This window comes from Phoenix dactylifera, chromosome 4 (assembly GCF_051530095.1).
Source record: "Phoenix dactylifera cultivar Ajwa chromosome 4, Ajwa_hap1_PhDact_Kaust_v1.1, whole genome shotgun sequence".
Taxonomy (NCBI): Eukaryota; Viridiplantae; Streptophyta; class Magnoliopsida; order Arecales; family Arecaceae; genus Phoenix; species Phoenix dactylifera.
The window spans coordinates 33629055-33650603 of NC_143193.1; the positions used below are offsets into that span (position 1 = coordinate 33629055).

The following is a 21549-nucleotide window of genomic DNA, read 5'->3' on the forward strand; positions in this document are numbered from 1 at the left end:
AAATATGCTCCCACTAGTTTCTCGAATCCCTCATACTCCCCTGATGGAGAGACGAAAACCCTACGCGACTAGGATTTCTAGTGAGTGCTGCGGTCTCACCGATTTACATGCCGCCTCACCTAACAGTTATTGGTGACATATAAATGGATGAGTGTACAACTCTTGTACAATGCTTCTCAAGCAAATTGCAGTGGTACTTGGTCTCTAAGTCATGAAGACCTCACCTAACAGTTATTGGCCCCATTACTTAGTTAAGTCAGACCCACCGTATAACCGCAGAAATAAAGTCGTCATTGGATCCTCACCTAACAGTTATTGGTGCCCAACCCCATCTTTACCCTGCAACATCTCATATCCAATAGAGAGGTCCAGTCCCCCGATGCAACTTGCCCACTGTGTCCAACTGAGACAAATCAACACCGGAAAGACCTTAGCAGCTCTACTACGGTGGAAGACCTATGGATTTAATATTGCATAATCATGTCTTAGTGTTTGCAACTCGAGTTCTTCATAAGAGGTAATCGAACAATTGGCCAGGTAAGCAGGTGGGAGGCTCTCCTTACTCGGAGAGTAAGGTCCTAATTAAGTAACCACCTTTTAGGCTTGCCTAGACACCTATTAGATCAATTAATCTAATATGATTAACTGATAGTCAACTTTAAAGACCACGCAATAGCACGTATTTGGTAGAATAGTGATTACGGGTATCGATCCACAGGGATTGGGGTACAATTGCTTTTCTTTAAAAAAAATAAAATAAAATTTAAAAAGAAGAGTTTGTGAAGAAAATTAAACTAAGAAATTTAATAAAAAATGCAATTAAAACGTTATTAGTTTGAGGGGACCTAGGGCAAGGAATTCACCACTAATATCGGAACAAGGGTTATTTGTGTTTTAATTTATTCTTGGATTAACATGCGAATTGGCTACAAGCCTAATAAGCATTCGAATAAAATTTTACAAAAGTAATTTAGGCATAATCCATCTTTAGTTAGCGTGAAAAGTCTACCCTAATCTAAGGTGGCAGCATACTGCATCTTCCTTAAGCATGAACTATCTTATTTTTACTTCAATGATCATGAAGAGCAGTTGTATAAACGTCATACTTAAAATCACAGAAATTAAATATGAGATGAAATAAAATATTCATTAGGAGCAAAATAAAATTTATACAACTCTAGGAATAAAAAATTAAAAACATAAAATCCGTGTCCCTTTGTTAGGGCTGCATCCGGCCCCAGTGAAGAGATTAGCTTTCCATGGTATGGGAGGTAGCAGCAACGACGCAGAAGACCTTCATCATGACTAGGTTCCTCCCTTCTTCATCTTCCCTCTCAGACTAATCTCAACACGAACTGAATAAAAATCAAACTCCCTTCCTCATATATTTTTTTTCTTTCCGTGGGGAGTTATTCCCATAATACCCAAAAGTATTATCTCTCCTTTCCTCTTCTTCCGATGAGAACTCCTCTCAGCCGGATTGAACCGAACCGAAGTGAAGCCTCCTCCTTTTATAGCTTTCCCAGCCCCCTCTCCTCCTCTCTCCTTCCTTCTTCTGTGGCTGATCCGAATGGAGGATAAGCTCGTGAAGACCTTATCTCTTCCGAATGTTGGAAAGATAAGCTGGGATTTGGAGGAGACCATGGATGTTGAGAGGATCTCGGACGGCTGGAACAAGCGTGGGCGAGCTGGGAAGGTGGAGTTGGTCACGAAAAAGATGAAGGATTTGTTTGGATGATGCAGATGACGTGGCTGCAAGATGAATGGCTGAGACGGGATAAGGCTTTGGGATCCGTGCAACTAGATGGCATGCTTTGAGATCTGAGAAACAAATAATTGAAGGGATTTTATTAAAATAGGAGAATTGGATCATATGGAAAAAGAGTTGGAATAAGTGGGAAGAAATTTAGGTGAACGTGTGAAGAGTCAGAAATTAATGGGAAGCACTGGGTTTTGGAGAAGAGTTTTTGGAGTCGACTCTGAAGGATGTAAAATTGTAAAATGATGCAGTGTAGTTTATGCTTTACCTAATTAAGCATGACTTGACCTGCATACATTAAGCTCAATTAGTAAAAAAGTAAACCTTGAATTATCTTTAATAATTTATTAAAATGCAATGATGAAGGTAACACAATTTTTTAATTGAATTTACAAAATATGTGAATTAAACTAATGATAAGTGCTATGAATAAGATATTAATTTATGCATTATTTAGCACTTATCACACCCCCCAACCTACATTTTGCTCATCCTCGAGCAAAATAAAAAAAATAACTCACTTTCGCAGGAATCGCGATTGCATTTACCGTATGCAATAAGGCTTTAAACCCCTAGGTGGCCCTAGTGGACGAGTTTTATCTCGTGAGGGTTTTCGGCGCAGCTACCCACAAACTGCTGTCGAAAGAATTTATTTTATTGCTTTATAAAATCTAATTTCAAATGCATAAGTGCTAAAAATTTCAAAAGCACACAAAGTTTTAATTACTAAGTCAGCCCAAATTCTAGGTCAAGATGCAATTCAAGTTGAGGTCATTAAATTTCCGTTAGGGAGTTGTAAGACTTTTTATACTTGGGTGCTCGGTGAAATCTGGACCATACACAAGCTAAGGCTTTAGATTCCCCAAAATACTGCTAAAGCTAGTAGTTTCCAAGAATTGATCAGATAAGACCTAATCACTGATTCAAAATCACCCTATCTTGTAGGATTTCGAGAGTTGTGGATGTTTACTCTAATACCTCATGGGCTTTATCTGTAATATTCCAGTTTACTCGAATTTTTTACAACGACGGCTTTCACACTATCGTCTTTTTCAAGATCAATATTATTTTCTCTTTTTCTATTATTTATTATTATTATTTTTTTAATTATTATTATTTTTATTTGTTATTATGCATTTTTACTCTTGTAATGATTCCTCCGTGTAGCGAGCATTCAGTCAACAACTTCCACACCAGATGGCATAAGGTGTTGGGTATCAAGACTCCCCTACGAACCTATGCTCGGATTCCTCATACAAGCCCGCTGACCTTTAACGATAGGTAGCCCTTTTCGATATACCTGACTAAATTCACTTTTTTTTAATAAATATGGGATAATAGTGAATTAGATAGGTATGATTCATTAGGACTCAAGGTTGCTACCAGACTTAACAACATAGTGTTGAGCCTATCCCTTAGAAGTGCAGGCCATGTGTGTTGTGAAATTCCAAAGTAAAAATTATCTTACAACTCACTAAAAGAACTGTTAATGAAAAGAACTGAAATTGTCTTACTCCTGACTAGTCATTGGGCTTTCTAGATTTTATATACTTCGTGTGTTTATCATTTCAGCACTAAAGCATAGAAATTAGGTTTTTTTTTTTGAAATAAACTCATACGAAAATGTGAAAAATTTCTTCAAAAATTTGAATCCTATACCCCCCAACCTAGATCAGTCATTGTCCTCAATATTTTTTTTAAAAAATTATATTATATATATTTTATTATTATTTTTTATTATTTTTATTTTGTTTTAGTTTGGACGAAAATATGATTCAGATGGATGATAGAAGCATTTTACCGTAGTTGCATCAGTAATATGAGGGATCCTGTTAAGAAAATAACAAAAAAAATGCGACAATAAAATATGCAAAAATAACCTACGAGAATTGGGTTGCCTCCCAACAAGCGCTAAGTTTAACGTCTTCAGCCAGACGCAGCGCATCCTTATCAAATCATACCGGGTTCATGCCGAGTTCTCCAAGGAAGAAAATTTGTGGAAAACTGATTGTCAGGCGAGGAGTTGACTGCTTCTATGGCCTTGTCTATATCAAAGTCAAAATGGGCCAAGTATGTTTTCAGAGGGTCATCTGCCAAACTATAGGGAAGGGCTACAAGATCGTCCATTTTGTCTATTAGGAAGCTCTCAACTTCCTTTGCGGGTTGATCAGAGGCACGAAATATATTTAACTTGACCTTCATATTCCCAAAAGATATATTCATCACCCCAGTTCTACAATTTATACTCGTATTGGCTGTAGCTAAAAAAGGACGACCTAGAATCATAGGGATCTGTTTCTTAAGATTAGGTACAGGTTCCATATCAAGGATAAAAAAATCGACTGGAAAATAGAATTTGTCTACCTTGACTAGGACGTCTTCAATTGTTCCTCGTGGTATTTTTACAGATCGATCAGCCAATTGAAGGGATACCGAGGTTGGTTTTAACTCACCTAACCCAAGTTTCTCATAAACTGAGTAAGGTAAAAGGTTGACACTTGCCCCTAGATCTAAGAGTGCTCGATCAATGAAATTATTTCCTAAGACACAGAAGATGGTGGGAGCACTAGGATCTTTGAATTTTGGAGGGGTGTTGTGTTGGAGAATAGAACTCACTTGCTCAGTTAGGAAGACCTTTTTAGGCACATGTGTCCTAGATTTTTGCTTTTGGGTACAAAGATATTTGAGAAATTTGGCATAGGAGGGAACTTGTCTAATAGCATCAAGAAGCGGGAGGTTGATTTTGACTTGTTTGAAAACCTCCATCATCTCCTCTAGTGAAGTTCTCTTTTTGCCAAAGGGAGCGGGTGAATTAAGAGCTTCAGAAAATGGAGCCTTTGGGATGTGAGTTTTGGCAGAAGGTGGACTAGCTGAAGAAGAAGAAGAAGGTTTTAGATTTTCATTTGATATATTTCTATCCTTTTCTTCACCTTCCTTATTGTTATCCTCCCCAATCTTATTGTCTACTACACGTCCACTCCTTAGGATCGTCAAAGCATTCGCTTGTTCATGATAAATTGTGTTTAGTTGATTTTCTTGAGCCATGTATTGTTCCCTAGGATTACTCACTGGTTGGCTTGGAAGCTTTTCTTCCTCTCGGTTGTTCAGTGCATTAGCTAGTTGCCCCATTTGGGATTCTAGCTTGGCGATAAATTGCGTGTGAGAATGCACCAATTGTGTAATGGTTTCCAAACCTTGAAGGGCGGTCAACACTTTCTCCTCAAAGGCTGTGTTTCTATGGGGTGGAGGAGAAGTGTGTTGAAATTGAGTCGAAAGACGGTAGGGATGAATATTTTGTGGGGTTTGAAAATTCTGAGAATTTTGAAAATTTTGGAAGTAGGGTTGGGCAGTATTCGAAGCTTGCTTCTTCCAAGAAAAGTTTGGATGATTCCGCCATCCCAGGTTATATGTATTGGAAAATGGGTCATTACCCGGTCTGGGCTTTGTTTGAGCAGCATTGATGTGTTCTTGCACGAGTTCGGGGTATTGGGATGCTGAGGGGCACTCATGAATGGGGTGAGATGGGCTAGAATAGATAGCACACACTTGTGCTTGGGAAGAGTTAACGACATGTCCTCCCATCATCAGCTGGTCAATCTTATAGGACAATGCATCTACCTTGCTAGACAGGTCCATAGAATGACTTATTTCACAAATGGTCCCTTTTCTTTGAGAACTCGGGGGTGCTTGACGAGAACAGAAAGCATGGTGGAGGAAGTTTTCATTGAGATTTTCAAATAATTCCCATGCTTCATGCTCATTTTTTAGCATGAAAGTTCCCCCACAAGAAGCATCAACCATCTGACGGTTTCGATCAGACAATCCGTCATAAAAGCATTGCACTAATTGCCACTTGGGTATCTGATGATGTGGGCATTTACAGATTAGGTCCCGAAATCTCTCCCAGGTTTCATGAAATTCTTCTCCATCGATTTGGAAAAAGCTTGTGATGGCACGTCTAAACTGGTTTGTTCTTCCTATGGAAAAGTATTTTTTAAGAAATTCTTGTTGCATTTGATCCCATGAACGAATTGAATTAGCCTCTAAAGCATTCAGCCATTGCTTGGCTCTGTCTTTAAGGGAGAAGGGGAATAATCTAAGTTTCAGAGCATCATCAGTGAAATTCTGAATCTTGACAGTGGTGCAAATCTCAAAAAATTCATCTAGGTGTTTATATGGGTCTTCGTTGGTGAGCCCGTAAAAAGATGGGAGCATTTGGATCACACTAGACTTTATTTCATATTGTACAGCTGTTACTTCAGGTAATCGAATGCAAGATAGAGAAGTGTAAATGGTGGGAGTAAGGTACTCCCTCAGGAGTTTGGGTTGTTCTTCAGCCATCTCAGGAGGTGGAGCAGATCCTATGGTTCTATAGGTACGGATTTCGGCTCGAAGGGTCCTAATAGAACGCTCTATTTTAGGGTCAAAAAGTACTAATTCCGGAGATCTTGAACGACACCCTAGCATGCACTAAAACTCTTCTGATCAGTCAAGTGCAGTCAAGCATGCATTAAAAGAAATACTTCAAATCCTTATGTTTGCCCTAAAATCACTAGACAACTCCTAACTAGTTTGAAGAGGGCACCTAAGCCTCCAATCCAGTCTAATGAACTGAGTTGACAAGGTAAGCTCCCAGGTAAGTGGAGGGGTCACGATGCGTTGCAAAGGTCCCACTTAAAAATCACTTGCCACGAACAGATGAACTGTCTCCCTTGGGACAAAGCTTGCCTAGACATCAACTGAGCCACAGAGCGAAATTGGTGCAACTTTCGGTGATCTTCGTCCTATTGAGCTCGAATGTCCCTAGAAGCCAATGTCTAATTGATTTTAATTAACGTGATGGCTATGTGAGAATTGATTCACCTAATTTGGGCAAGAATCTGGTGATGAAATCCAGTTCTTATCTTGTAGGGGTGATTGCCCTTATTATGTGCGGATTAATTGGTGTATGTGTATCAAGCATGCATTCACACTTTTGCTGAAATTAAAATCAAACAATCACCATAAAATTTCAAGCAAACTGTGAATTAATTTAAATAAGAAAGGTTTAGAGGTTACCAAAGAAAATTTTCCCAGCAATTTATTATTATTATTATTTTTTTTAAGGCAAACCTCTACAGCATTCCTTTTCTAGCCGTTCCCCTTTTGGATCGTCCCAAATTTTCTCTTCGATTCCTGATCAAATAATACCAAAAAAAAAATCAAAAATTAGTAAGAGAGAGAAAGGAGATAAGGAAAGTAAAAAAAATAGAAAATATTTTTATTTTATTTTAGATATATATATATTATTATTTTTATTTTTATTTTTATTTTTTTTTGAAAAATTTTTTTTTTATGAAAAGAAAAATAACTATGTTAGCAATCTCCGGCAATGGCGCCAAAAATTGATAGTCAACTTTAAAGACCACGCAATAGCACGTATTTGGTAGAATAGTGATTACGGGTATCGATCCACAGGGATTGGGGTACAGTTGCTTTTCTTTAAAAAAAATAAAAAAAATTTAAAAAGAAGAGTTTGTGAAGAAAATTAAACTAAGAAATTTAATAAAAAATGCAATTAAAACGTTATTAGTTTGAGGGAACCTAGGGCAAGGAATTCACCACTAACATCGGAACAAGGATTATTTGTGTTTTAATTTATTCTTGAATTAACATGCGAATTGGCTACAAGCCTAATAAGCATTCGAATAAAATTTCATAAAAGTAATTTAGGCATAATCCATCTTTAGTTAGCATGAAATGTCTATCCTAATCTAAGGTGGCAGCATACCGCATCTTCCTTAAGTATGAACTATCTTATTTTTACTTCAATGATCATGAAGAGCAGTTGTATAAACGTCATACTTAAAATCATAGAAATTAAATATGAGATGAAATAAAATATTCATTAGGAGCAAAATAAAATTTATATAACTTCAGGAATAGAAAATTAAAAACATAAAATCCGTGTCCCTTTGTTAGGGCTGCATCCGGCCCCAGTGAAGAGATTAGCTTTCCATGGTATGGGAGGTAGCAGCAACGACGCAGAAGACCTTCATCAAGACTGGGTTCCTCCCTTCTTCGTCTTCCCTCTCAGACTAATCTCAACACGAACTGAATAAAAATCAAACTCCCTTCCTCATATATTTTTTTCTTTCCGTGGGGAGTTATTCCCATAATACCCAAAAGTATTATCTCTCCTTTCCTCTTCTTCCCGTGAGAACTCCTCTCAGCCGGATTGAACCGAACCGAAGTGAAGCCTCCTCCTTTTATAGCTTTCCCAGCCCCCTCTCCTCCTCTCTCCTTCCTTCTTCTGTGGTTGATCCGAATGGAGGATAAGCTCGTGGAGACCTTATCTCTTTCGGATGTTGGGAAGATAAGCTGGGATTTGGAGGAGACCATGGATGTTCAGAGGATCTCGGACGGCTGGAACAAGCATGGGCGAGCTGGGAAGGTGGAGTTGGTCACAAAAAAGATGAAGGATTTGTTCGGATGATGCAGATGACGTGGATGCAAGATGAATGGCTGAGATGGGATAAGGCTTTGGAATCCGTGCAACTAGATGGTATGCTTTGATATCTGAGAAATAAATAATTGAAGGGATTTTATTAAAATAGGAGAATTGGATCATATGGAAAAAGAGTTGGAACGAGTGGAAAGAAATTTAGGTGAACTTGTGAAGAGTCAGAAATTAATGGGAAGCACTGGATTTTGGAGAAGAGTTTTTGGAGTCGACTCTGAAGGATGTAAAATTGTGAAATGATGCAGTGTAGTTTAGGCTTTACCTAATTAAGCATGACTTGACCTGCATACATTAAGCTCAATTAGTAAAAAAGTAAAACTCGAATTACCTTTAATAATTTATTAAAATGCAATGATGAAGGTAACACAATTTTTTAATTGAATTTACAAAATATGTGAATTAAAATAATGATAAGTGCTATGAATAAGATATTAATTTATGCATTATTTAGCACTTATCACTAACTCATGTTGGTTCACCCTCGACTGATTAGGGAGGTTTATAATTAGGTCTCACTCGATCGCGTATTCACATCTCATGCAAATATAAGTCTATCCGTATAGACATAAGCATTAAACATCCAGGCATTTATCAAAATAAAATTAAATGGTGATGATCATGGATCCAGGATGGGGTCATTTTACAAGCACATGCACGTCAATTGGTTTGATCGTCTTCAACTCTTGACTCGATCTTGATCCCTTAGGTCCAATTGTGATCAACTCCTTGATCCATCTTTAATCAACCCTGGATTTCGATCCGCGTGTGTTGAGCTTGTTGATGTACATATCGATCAACCATCGACGTGCAACACACATCACAGATTACATCCCAGATTGCTTTAAAAATTAAATAAAAATAAAGAATAAATTACAACCCTTTTTTATGAGACACGCAGGTCTCTAATACATGAATTTAAGATGCACGCAGGCATCTAAAAATTAAAATTACATGCATCACAGAATATTGCAGAATATTTCAGCACATTCAAAGGGTCCATCCATGATCATCACCATACGCATCACATGCATAAAAGTTATTTTCAGATCTGTAATTTAACTGATTATTTCATCTCATGACTTGCTGATCATGCAAGATTTGATTCTAAACATTTGTAATCATATTATCAAAGTATTAGAATCAATAATCTAAGCATCCAAAAATCAACATGCAGAAAAATCAGCAAGCTGAAAATTCTGCATACATAAATTTCAGCAAGCATAATCCCTTAAATTTTAGATCTAAAATGCCTTTAAATATTTAATCCTAATCTTAATCTACGTTAACCTGGCACTGATACCACTGTTAAGAGATGTTACATGCCGCTGAAAATTTAAAAATTTTCAGATATGCAGCGGAAAGACATGTGCATATCCCGTTTATCGCATAAACGTATTTTAAAACCATTTATAGATAGATTAGGATTAAATTCTTATTAAATTATTTTAAAATCATAATTAAGAAGATCAGATCTTCACTTTGTGCAGATAGATGGTCTCCGCAAATTTGATTCACGTGGTATTTAATGAAGGTTCAGTGGAAGCCGCACACGCGTCCGGCCTCTACAAGTATCCACACGAAGTAGTGAGTCGATCGAAGCCTTTGGATCTTCCCGAGGTGCTAGCTCCTTTGCAGAGATGGCTATTGATGGCTGAAGTCCTCTCCTTTGAATCAACCTTTGATTGCCTTGAGAGGAGGAAGAAGAAAGAAGGACCAAGGAAGAAGATTTGAAAAACCTTGCGCAGCCTTTTTCCTTTTCTTTGTTTTGGAACCAAAAGGAAGAAGGAGCAGAGCCACCGAGGATTTTTCTTCCTCTTCTCTTGCTTGCGGATCAAAGGAGGAGGAGGAGGATGACTTGCTGCCGTGAACACCAAAAGAAAAGGATGAGAGGAGGGGCCGAACCCCTCCTCCTTTTATTTTTCTATGAGATAAGGATGAGCTCCTAATTTTTAGGAGCTCACCCTTATCTCCTTAATTCGGCAGCAAGGAGGGGCGTAAGCCCCTCCTTTTTCTTCCACGAATATCCCAAGTCCAATTAAATCTACCATTTAGTCAAATTAAAGGGTGATTTAATTTGGGTTCATTTCATGAGTCCAATCCTATTGAAAATAGGATTTATATGAACCCATTTCAATTTCCTCCTTATCCTAATCTAATTAGGATTTAATTGAACCACGACTCTATTGAACTCTTCAATCCTAATCCAATTAGAAGTCATTTAATTAATTAGATTAAAATTAAAATTAATTAGGACTTAAGAAAATTCTTATCTAATCAGGACTTATTTAAATTTCAGCCCTAAGACAATTAGGACTTTAGAAAGCCTACTCCAAGTAGGACTCTAATTTAATTTGAAATCCTAATCCAATTAGGACTCCCAAAATCCTACTCCAAGTAGGACTCGTGATCTAGTTCAATTAATTAAATCCAATTAATTAAATTAAATTACAATCCGATTGCAATTGTTCCTTCTTCTAACCACTAACTCTTAGCAGGTTAACCATTTATCAATCTAATTAATCATATGTGATTCTTAATTACAATTCAACCATCGGATCGGTCAATACTTCTAGTGTGTGTGACCCCATAGGTTCTATTCTGACTGGTAGCGAGATATATTGCGATCTCTATCACAATATCATTGAAAACTCCTTTCAATAGGTTGAAATAATTCCAACTCAACTCACCAGGGATTATCCACCATTGAGATGATCCCTGTGAATCTCACCATCCACCAGTGACACCTAGCAGTATGTAATGGCTACCCAGCAGAATAGAATAATGAATCTCTAGGTGCAGTTATCGTATGATACAGTCCTTCTATCGTGGATCCCTACAGACCGGAGGTCATGGATAACTCGTCAAACCCCGTCGTCTGTCATATGTCTAGATTTATTCGACTTGAGTTCGAGAGTGGAAAACTCTTTCTCCACTATATATACTGCCCTGGCCAAGATCTTAGAACTCAGTCTTATAAATCACATAGGATCACTCCTCATCTATCAAGGTCGATAGATTCCATGTAGGTGCATACCCTGTTGGGTTGTGGAGCCTGATCCATTCCCTTTTCTTTCAAGACCCCTATGTGCACTATGGTGGTGGAGGATCAAGGGAAGACAAGCCGGAAAGAGTTCGAAAAGATTCAGAGTTGAATCAGCAAAGAAAAAAAATTTCAGCAAGGTTCGGAGTCGACTCCAGCAGACTTGGAGTCGACTCTGGCACGCAGGCAGACTTGGCACAGTCTTGGAGTCGACTCCAGATCCATAGGAGTCGACTCCCCAGTGTTGGAGTCGACTCGAGAACTCCAGGAGTCGACTCCCACAGGCAGACAGAGAGGCTTTTTCTGTGGACTGTGGCCGAGTTGACTCGCAGAATTGCGGGAGTCGACTCGAGCACGATTTTCACGCGAGGCTGAGTTATGAACCGGGTTCAAGCCAAGGTTTTTTGAAGCCCTAATCAAAGTAAGAGATTGGGAGGTATATATAGACTTCTTGTGGGACACGAGAGGTGTGTGGCAACCTTGAGAAACCCTAGAACTCATCAACGAGAAGTTTCCAAAAGGAGATCCTTTGTGTGCATCAGGAAGACGACGCGTTGCTCGTCTTGAGAGAGATTGTTTTGCTGTAAGAAAGAGAGTTTGTTCTCTTCTCTTGAATCTCTGTAACTTTCTTTGATTATATAGTGAAGTATTGATCTGTGCGGCTGTGGACGTAGGAGCAAGGGACTCCGAACCACATAAACTTGGGTGTCTTGTGCGTTTGTTATTGTTTCTTGCCGTGTCCTTTTTCTCCTACTATTTCTTATATTCCGCAATCGTAGGGTTGAATCCCTAACAACTGGTATCAGAGCCATTTGGTTCAAAGGAAAAAGTGGGAGCAATGGCGGCTGAAGAAGGCAAGGTCAAGATTGATAGATTTGATGGCAAAGACTTTGGTTTCTGGAAGATGCAGATCGAAGATTATTTATATCAGAAGAAACTTCATCTACCTCTTGAAGGTATGAAACCGACAGATATGTCACAGGCCGACTGGGATTTAATGGATCGTCAGGCTTTGGGAGTTGTTCGCTTGACGTTGGCTCGAAACGTTGCGTTCAACGTTTTGGAAGAGAAGACAACAGCAGGTTTGCTGAGAGCATTGTCGAATATGTATGAAAAACCCTCGGCCTCCAACAAGGTGTACCTGATGCGCCGTTTATTCAATCTGAAGATGAGTGAAGGTTCCTCTGTTACTGATCACATCAATGAGTTCAATCTGATTACGAGCCAGTTGAGTTCGGTGGAAATCAGTTTTGAAGATGAAGTTCGTGCCCTAATTCTTCTATCCTCCTTGCCAGAAAGTTGGGGTGCAACGGTGACAGCTGTAAGCAGTTCCTGCGGCTCAAACAAACTGAAGTTTGAGGAGGTCCGAAATCTGATACTCAGTGAAGATATCAGAAGGAGGGAGTCTGGTGTGAAATCTGGTTCGATTTTGAACACATCTGAAGGCAGAGGAAGAACTGTGCAACGCAGTGAAAATCGTGGCAGATCGAAGTCTAAGAGGAGGAGCAAGTCTAGATCGAAAGGCGATGGCTGCTGGCATTGTGGCAAGATGGGCCACACGAGGAAGAATTGTTGGCTTAGAAAGAAGAATCCAAGCAAGGGGCAGAACGAGGTGTCCGTGAATGCAACCACAGATGAAGCCAACGATGCTTTGATTCTCAGCGTGGACAGCCCTATGGAATCGTGGATACTAGACTCTGGAGCTTCGTTTCATTCCACCTCACGGAAGGAGTGTATGCTAAACTACACTGCAGGAGACTTCGGAAAGGTTTATCTCGCTGATGATGAGCCTTTAGATATTGTGGGGACAGGTGAAGTTCATATCAGGATGATGAATCAGTCAGTGTGGAAACTGAAGAATGTGAGGCATATCCCAGGCTTGAAGAGAAACTTGATTTCTGTTGGGCAGCTTGACAGCGAAGGGTATGTTACTACCTTCGTAGGTGGTTCATGGAAAATCACCAAAGGAGCTATGGTGATAGCACGTGGGAACAAGTTGGGGACTCTCTACATGACCAATGACACCAAGGATACGGTGGCATTAATAGAAACAGGTGCAGATAGTTGTCTTTGGCATCGCAGACTTGGACATATGAGTGAGAAAGGTATGAAGATGATGGTGAAGAAGAACAAGCTAGCAGATCTAAAAACTGTTGATGTAGGTCTCTGTGAAGACTGCATATTTGGGAAGCAGAAAAAGGTTAGTTTCTCAAAGGGTGGAAGAACACCGAAGACAGAAAAGCTAGAGCTTGTACACACAGATGTGTGGGGGCCTTCACCGGTTGCATCTCTTGGAGGCTCACACTATTATGTCACGTTCATTGACGACTCTACCAGAAAGGTTTGGATTTATTTCATGAAGCACAAATCAGAGGTATTTGTCACCTTCAAAAAGTGGAAAAGTCTGGTGGAGAATGAATCTGGTGCAAAGATAAAACGACTAAGGTCTGACAATGGCGGTGAGTATGACAGCAGTGAGTTCAAGGAATTCTGCGCAGTGAATGGAATCCGAATGGAGAAGACAATACCGAGCACACCGCAGCAAAATGGGGTGGCTGAGCGAATGAATAGAACCCTGAACGAGAGAGCCAATAGTATGAGGATCCATGCTGGTTTGCCCAAGATGTTTTGGGCTGAGGCAGTCAACACCGCAGCGTATCTAATAAACAGAGGCCCGTCGGTTCCCCTAGATTGCAAATTGCCTGAAGAAGAGTGGACAGGAAAAATAGTAAATTTGTCACACTTGAGGGTCTTTGGGTGTGTCTCCTTTGTGCACATTAATGCAGAGAAAAGGGACAAGCTAGATGCAAAGTCCAGAAAGTGTTTCTTCATTGGATATGGTACAAATGATTTTGGTTACAAGTTCTGGGATGCACAGAACCAGAAGGTCATCAGAAGCAAGGATGTGACATTCAATGAGCGAGTTCTCTATAAAGACAAGAATACTTCAGATCTTGAGAGTGCAGGGGAGCAAAGCAAGGAAAAACAGCAAGTTGAGCTGCAAGAGATTACAGAAGAAGATGTTGCCAAAAGTTTTCAGAAAAATCCTGAAAATTCAGAAACTGTTGTGGCACAACCTCAACTAAGTATACCACAGCTGAGAAGATCAACAAGAATCTCGAGACAACCGGATAGATATTCATCCTCTTTACATTATCTGCTATTGACAGATGGAGGTGAACCCGAGTGTTATGAAGAAGCCATGGAAAGTGAAGATTCGGTGAAGTGGGAGTTAGCCATGAAGGACGAGATGAAGTCCTTGGATAGAAATCAAACTTGGGAACTCAGTTCACTACCAGAAGGCAAGAAGGCTTTACAGAACAAGTGGGTCTACAAAGTTAAAGAGGAACATGATGGCAGCAAAAGGTACAAAGCAAGGTTGGTTGTGAAAGGCTTCCAACAGAAGGAAGGTATCGACTACACTGAGATTTTCTCTCCGGTAGTCAAATATTCAACAATCAGAGTGATTCTGAGTATTGTGGCAGCAGAAAATCTATATTTGGAGCAGTTGGATGTTACGACTGCATTTCTCCATGGAGAGATTGATGAAGACATCTACATGCAGCAACCTATCGGCTTTGCAGTCCCTAGCAAGGAGAACCTTGTATGCAAGCTGAAGAGAAGTTTGTATGGTTTGAAACAGGCCCCGAGGTTGTGGTACAAAAAGTTCGATGGATTCATGATCAACAATGGTTTTGTAAGATGTCAAGAAGATCATTGCTGTTATCTTAAGGTACTTGATGGCAGTTTTATCATCTTACTTTTGTATGTTGACGACATGTTGATAGCCGGACCGAACCTACAAGAGATTGAAAGATGGAAGAAAGAGCTATCAAGGAAGTTTGCAATGAAAGACATGGGTGCAGCAAAACAGATGCTTGGGCTGAGGATTGAAAGGGATAAGGTGGCTGGAACACTGAAGCTTTCTCAAGCTAACTACATTGATAAGGTGTTGAATAGATTCAATATGACAGATGCAGATTCTGTGAAGACACCTTTAGCGAGCCATTTCAAACTTTCAAAAGAGCAATCACCCAAGGATGATGAGGAGCTGAAGAAGATGTCAAGGGTACCATATGCTTCAGCTGTAGGCAGCTTGATGTATGCTATGATATGCACGAGACCCGACATTGCACATGCAGTGGGAGCTGTGAGCAGATACATGGCCAATCCGGGTAGACAACATTGGGAGGCTGTCAAGTGGATCCTAAGATATTTGAAAGGTACCAGAAATGTAGGCTTGTGTTATAGAAAAGGCAGTCAAACACTACAAGGTTTTGTGGATGCAGACCTGGGAGGTGATACTGACACTAGAAGAAGCACCACAGGGTATGTTTATACCATAGGCGGAACAGCAGTGAGCTGGTTCTCACAATTGCAAAAGATCGTTGCTCTTTCGACAACAGAGGCAGAATATGTTGCCATTACAGAAGCCAGTAAGGAGATGATTTGGCTACAAAACCTTCTGAAAGAGCTGGGCAGAGAACAGAACTGTAGTGTACTATTCTGCGACAGTCAGAGTGCTATTCACTTAGCTAAGAACCCAATGTTTCATGCGAGAACGAAGCACATACAGCTGAGATATCACTTCATCAGGAAGTTGCTAGAAGATGGCAGTTTGTTACTTGAGAAGATTCAAGGAGCAAAGAATTCAGCGGATATGTTGACTAAGACAGTCACTACAGAGAAATTGAGGCTATGCATGGCCTCAATTGGCCTCCAAAGCTAGTTGAATGGAGGTGCCGCACAGAGAATACAGATCAAGATATAGAAGTTTGTTTATTTTTCAGATAGATGCACAATTGGATGTATCAGTCTTCAAGTGGGAGAGTTGTTGGGTTGTGGAGCCTGATCCATTCCCTTTTCTTTCAAGACCCCTATGTGCACTATGGTGGTGGAGGATCAAGGGAAGACAAGCCGGAAAGAGTTCGAAAAGATTTAGAGTTGAATCAGCAAAGAAAAAAAATTTCAGCAAGGTTCGGAGTCGACTCCAGCAGACTTGGAGTCGACTCTGGCACGCAGGCAGACTTGGCACAGTCTTGGAGTCGACTCCAGATCCATAGGAGTCGACTCCCCAGTGTTGGAGTCGACTCGAGAACTCCAGGAGTCGACTCCCACAGGCAGACAGAGAGGCTTTTTCTGTGGACTGTGGCCGAGTCGACTCGCAGAATTGCGGAAGTCGACTCGAGCACGATTTTCACGCGAGGCTGAGTTATGAACCGGGTTCAAGCCAAGGTTTTTTGAAGCCCTAATCAAAGTAAGAGATTGGGAGGTATATATAGACTTCTTGTGGGACACGAGAGGTGTGTGGCAACCTTGAGAAACCCTAGAACTCATCAACGAGAAGTTTCCAAAAGGAGATCCTTTGTGTGCATCAGGAAGACGACGCGTTGCTCGTCTTGAGAGAGATTGTTTTGCTGTAAGAAAGAGAGTTTGTTCTCTTCTCTTGAATCTCTGTAACTTTCTTTGATTATATAGTGAAGTATTGATCTGTGCGGCTGTGGACGTAGGAGCAAGGGACTCCGAACCACATAAACTTGGGTGTCTTGTGCGTTTGTTATTGTTTCTTGCCGTATCCTTTTTCTCCTACTATTTCTTATATTCCGCAATCGTAGGGTTGAATCCCTAACATACCCTACTCCTAATAACCTCACTGTGAGTAGCCGAAGCACCGCAGGTCAAAGGACCAGTCACACTACTGCAACATCAAGCAAGTCACTGACAAGTGGATAGACATCCAAGTGACTTCTTGCCTTGATCACGCTCAGTACCCTTGTTCTCTAACAAGCACCTGCACTATCACTTCAGTGTCCCTACAATGTGAACTCGAGTCTCGTCCATCCATAAGAAAAGCGATCTGTGCACTGATCGGATCGATCACCGTCCTCATGATGAACCATTGATCAGGAGCATTTAGAAATTAATCACCAATGATACATGGCTCAAATTCTCAACTCTTGAGAATATGTATCATCATCTTATTAATTTCTTGGACGATTCATAGACATATAAACAATATGAATAAAAAGATGTCCTTTTATTATTCAATAACAATAAAGTCAAGTACAAATTTATATCCCAGAATAAATAATGTGTCAGCCAGATTGGCTTTTAGGGCATACATCTAACAATAAAGGCACCAAGCCAAGCGAAATTCATTGCATGCACGGAAGCTTGGATGAGTACATCTTCAACGGATGGACTGATTTCGAGCCGTTAAGTTCCTTGGAGGCTGGCCCAAGCCCAGTCGAACCGAGAGCAGCCCCGGCGAGCACAGCCGTAATGTGCCCGCCCGCACCAGCAGGCCAGCTTGTGCTGGCACAAGTGTGGTGCATCCAAAGCAAAAAAATGCAAGAAACTGCAGTAAAAACAACGGAGGGGTTGACTCATGCTGATCTTGGGTCGACCCCTGAAAAGCTGGGGTTGACTCCTGAAGGGCTGGGGTCGACCCCCAAAATCAGGCAGAAAAATAGCTCTCTGGAAAGTCTGAGAGAGTCAACTCCAGGTGAGCAAGGGTCGACTTGTGCTGTTAAGGGGTCGACTCATGGATTGCAGGAGTCGACTTTAGGTCGGGGCTGGTGATACAGAGAGCGTGGGAGTTGAATCGAGCTATGCCAGAGTCGACTCCAAGCCTGCAACAGATTTAAGTAGGGACGGGAATTGGTCTCCTACTTGCTTAAGGCTTAGGTATTTTGAGTCTTAAGGTGGCTAAATATTATTTGGGCTAAGTTTAGGCTCAAGGGAGAGAGAGCATGCAAGTCATGGGTATACATGGGCTTGGGTTGAGTGCTTTCTCATGTGGTTTAGTCTAGGGAAGTTTCTGGGTTTGGGTCATGTTTGACCACATATATATACACTCTTGTAATTTGTGTATGTGAGGAATGAAATCATTGGAAACTCTTTCTTTCGAAACCCTAATCTCGTTTCTCTCTCCCTCTCACGCCATCATCCCTAAGAAAAGCTAGGGCACACAGCCATTATTGAAGAAGAGCCAAATTACGCTTGGCTCTTATCCTCCTTCACCATTCAATCAAGATCCAACGCCTCTTGCAGTATAGGGGACACCCTAGGTGCTGTGGTTTGAGGCGCACATATCCCACAATTGGTATCAGAGCCATTGGTTGCTGATTTGGTGGAGAAAAATTAAAATCTGTGGTAAGCCTTCAAAACAGAATTTTCTGCGTTCATTAAATTTCTGTTTGGTGTTATGGCTTCGGAAAATCTCAAAGCAGATTTTGAAAGTTCGATGGTAAGGGAAACTTTACCCTATGGCAGCAAAGGGTGAAGGATTTGCTAGTACAACAAAGGATCTATAAGGTCTTGGTTAGGAAAAGATCAGAAAGGATCAGTTTGGAAGATTGGGAGGAGTTAGAGGAGATAGCGTTTAGCACCATTAGAATGTGCCTAGCTGATCAGGTACTACCTGAGTTTTGCTCAGAGACCATGACCAAAGAGCTATGGAAGAGGTTAGAAAACACTTACATGGGCAAGAGCATGACAAATAAACTGTGGTTGAAGAAATAGTTGTATAGTCTGCGGATACCGGAGGGAGGAGATCTGATTTCTCATATTCAGAAGTTCAATCAAGTTTGCTCGGAGGTCATGAGCCTTGATGTGAAGATTGAGGAAGAAGATAGGACCCTTCTACTGCTGTGTTCTCTCCCAGGATCATATGATAGGCTGATCACGACTCTGGAGTATGGGAAGGAAACCCTGAATTATAAAGAGGTGATTAGTGTTCTTCGGTCTAATGAGCAAAAAGAGAAGATTTGCAAAGGAAGTTCTAACTTAGAGGTTCTTGCTGTTAATGAGAGGCAAGGAAGGTCTCGAAAAAGGGTTAGAGAGAAGTCTAAGGGCAGATCTAAGTCTCGGAACAAGCAGAAAGCTTGGAAGTACTACAAGTGTTATCAGATTAGATACATAAGGAGAAATTATCCTTTGCTAAAATCTGATAAGAAAAAGAATTCTTCCAAGGGTAGATTGGCCAGTCATGGTGGTGCTCTTACATCTAAAGATAGTGAACATGATATCCTGGTTGTTTGAGATGGTCATATGAAGGAAAACAGTCGGTGGACATTGGATTCAGCATGTTCGCCTCACTATATTTCACATCGGGAGTGGTTCGATACCTACAAGAAAATCGATGGAGAGAATGTGAGTTTAGGTGATGATCATCCTTGCAAGGTTGCTGGGATAGGCACCATTAAGATGAGGATGTATGATGGGATCATCAGAATATTGACTAATGTGAAATATGTCCTAGAGCCGAAGAAGAACCTGATTTCATTGGGCTACTTGGAGAAGCACGGGTATGCTTTTGGTAGCCAACTGGGCAACGCCTGTTTGAGGATCACCAAGGGGGCCTTGGTGGTGAGGAAGGGCAGAAGGATAGCCAATAATCTCTATAAGACGGAAGGCTCAGTGGTGACAGATGGTGCAGGGTATCGCTAGTCTTCCGACTCAGTTTATTTTCGGAAAAAAAAATTATCCAGAGCAGAAAAGCCAAAAAATTAAAAATAAATATTATCAAAAATAAAAAAGCCGGCCAAAAAAAAAATGGGTGCAAGACGAGGGCTCCCCATGGGTTCACCCATCCTAGTACTAGTCTCGCCCAAGCACGCTTAACTGTGGAGTTCTTAAGGGATCCGATGCCTTAGTGCTGGTATGATCGTACCCTTGACATACCCTTCGAAACTTCCTTTTATAACAAAGCAGCAGACCTGGACGGCCCCGGACATTCGTGCCACCGGGGCCATTCTGGCGTAGGATTCAACGCACTGGTCCCGCTATGCTGCATGGCACCGCCAGTCTCCGGACTCAGTTTATTTTCGGAGGAAAAAAATTATCCAGAGCGGAAAAGCAAAAAACCAAAAAATTAAAAACAAATATTATCAAAAAATAAAAAAGCGGGCAAAAAATAAAATAGGTGCAACACGAGGACTTCCCATGGGTTCACCCATCCTAGTACTAGTCTCGCCCAAGCACGCTTAACTGTGGAGTTCTAATGGGATCCGATGCATTAGTGCTGGTATGATCGTACCCTTGACATACCCTTCGAAACTTCCTTTTATAACAAAGCAGCAGATCTTGACAGCCCGGGACATTCGCGCCGCCGGGACCGTTCTGGAGCAGGATTCAACGCGCTGGTCCCACTATGCTGCATGGGACCGCCAGTATCTAGAATCAGTTTATTTTCCGTGAAAAAAATTATCCGAAGCGGAAAAGTCAAAAGCCGAAAAATTAAAAATAAATATTATCAAAAAATAAAAAAGCGGGCAAAAAAATAAAAAGGTGCAACACGAGGACTTCCAAGGGGGTCACCCATCCTAGTACAACTCTCGCCCAAGCACGCTTAACTGCGGAGTTCTGATGGGATCCGGTAAGTTAGCGCTGGTATGATCGCACCCATGACATACTTTTCGAAACTCCCTTTTATAACAAAGCAACAGACCTTGACGGTCTGGGACATTCGCGCCGCCGGGGCCGTTCTGGTATAAGATTCAACGCGCTGGTCCCGCTATGGTGCATTGCAACTCCAGTATCCGGACTCAGTTTATTTTCGGAGGAAAAAAATTATCCGGAGCGGAAAAGCAAAAAGCCGAAAAATTAAAAACAAATACTATCAAAAAATAAAAAAGCGGGCAAAAAATAAAATTGGTGCAACACGAGGGCTTCCCATGGGTTCACCCATCCTAGTACTAGTCTCGCCCAAGCACGCTTAACTGTGGAGTTCTAATGGGATCCGATGCATTAGTGCTGGTATGATCGTACCCTTTACATACCCTTCGAAACTCTCTTTTATAACAAAGCAGCAGACCTTGACAGCCCGGGACATTCGCACCGCCGGGGCCGTTCTCGCGCAGGATTCAACGCGCTGGTCCCGCTATGCTGCATGGCACCGCTAGTCTCCGGACTCAGTTTATTTTTCGTGTAAAAAAATTATCCGGAGCGGAAAAGCCAAAAGCCGAAAAATTAAAAATAAATATTATCAAAAAATAAAAAAGTGGCAAAAAATAAAAAGGTGCAACACGAGGACTTCCAAGGGGGTCACCCATCCTAGTACGACTCTCGCCCAAGCACGCTTAACTGCGGAGTTCTGATGGGATCCGGTAAGTTAGTGCTGGTATGATCGCACCCATGACATATTTTTCGAAACTCCCTTTTATAACAAAGCAGCAGACCTTGACGACCTGGGACATTCGCGCCGCCGGAGCCGTTCTGGCGTAGGATTCAACGCACTGGTCCCGC

At 41.0% G+C, this 21549-nt stretch overlaps 1 non-coding gene and 5 pseudogenes across 1 annotated transcript; 1 reads left to right on the forward strand and 5 right to left on the reverse strand.

The window, feature by feature from the left end:
- The first annotated feature begins 5618 nt into the window (after positions 1-5618).
- On the forward strand, positions 5619-5724 carry LOC148703844 (small nucleolar RNA R71). Its single transcript, XR_015982322.1, has one exon. It is a non-coding gene; the product is annotated as a small nucleolar RNA R71 (small nucleolar RNA).
- A 14134-nt stretch (positions 5725-19858) lies between these two features.
- Positions 19859-19977, reverse strand: LOC148703845 (5S ribosomal RNA; annotated as a pseudogene).
- Positions 19978-20224: 247 nt separating this feature from the next.
- On the reverse strand, positions 20225-20343 carry LOC148703846 (5S ribosomal RNA; annotated as a pseudogene).
- A 246-nt stretch (positions 20344-20589) lies between these two features.
- On the reverse strand, positions 20590-20708 carry LOC148703847 (5S ribosomal RNA; annotated as a pseudogene).
- A 247-nt stretch (positions 20709-20955) lies between these two features.
- Positions 20956-21074, reverse strand: LOC148703848 (5S ribosomal RNA; annotated as a pseudogene).
- A 245-nt stretch (positions 21075-21319) lies between these two features.
- On the reverse strand, positions 21320-21438 carry LOC148703849 (5S ribosomal RNA; annotated as a pseudogene).
- Positions 21439-21549: the final 111 nt, after the last annotated feature.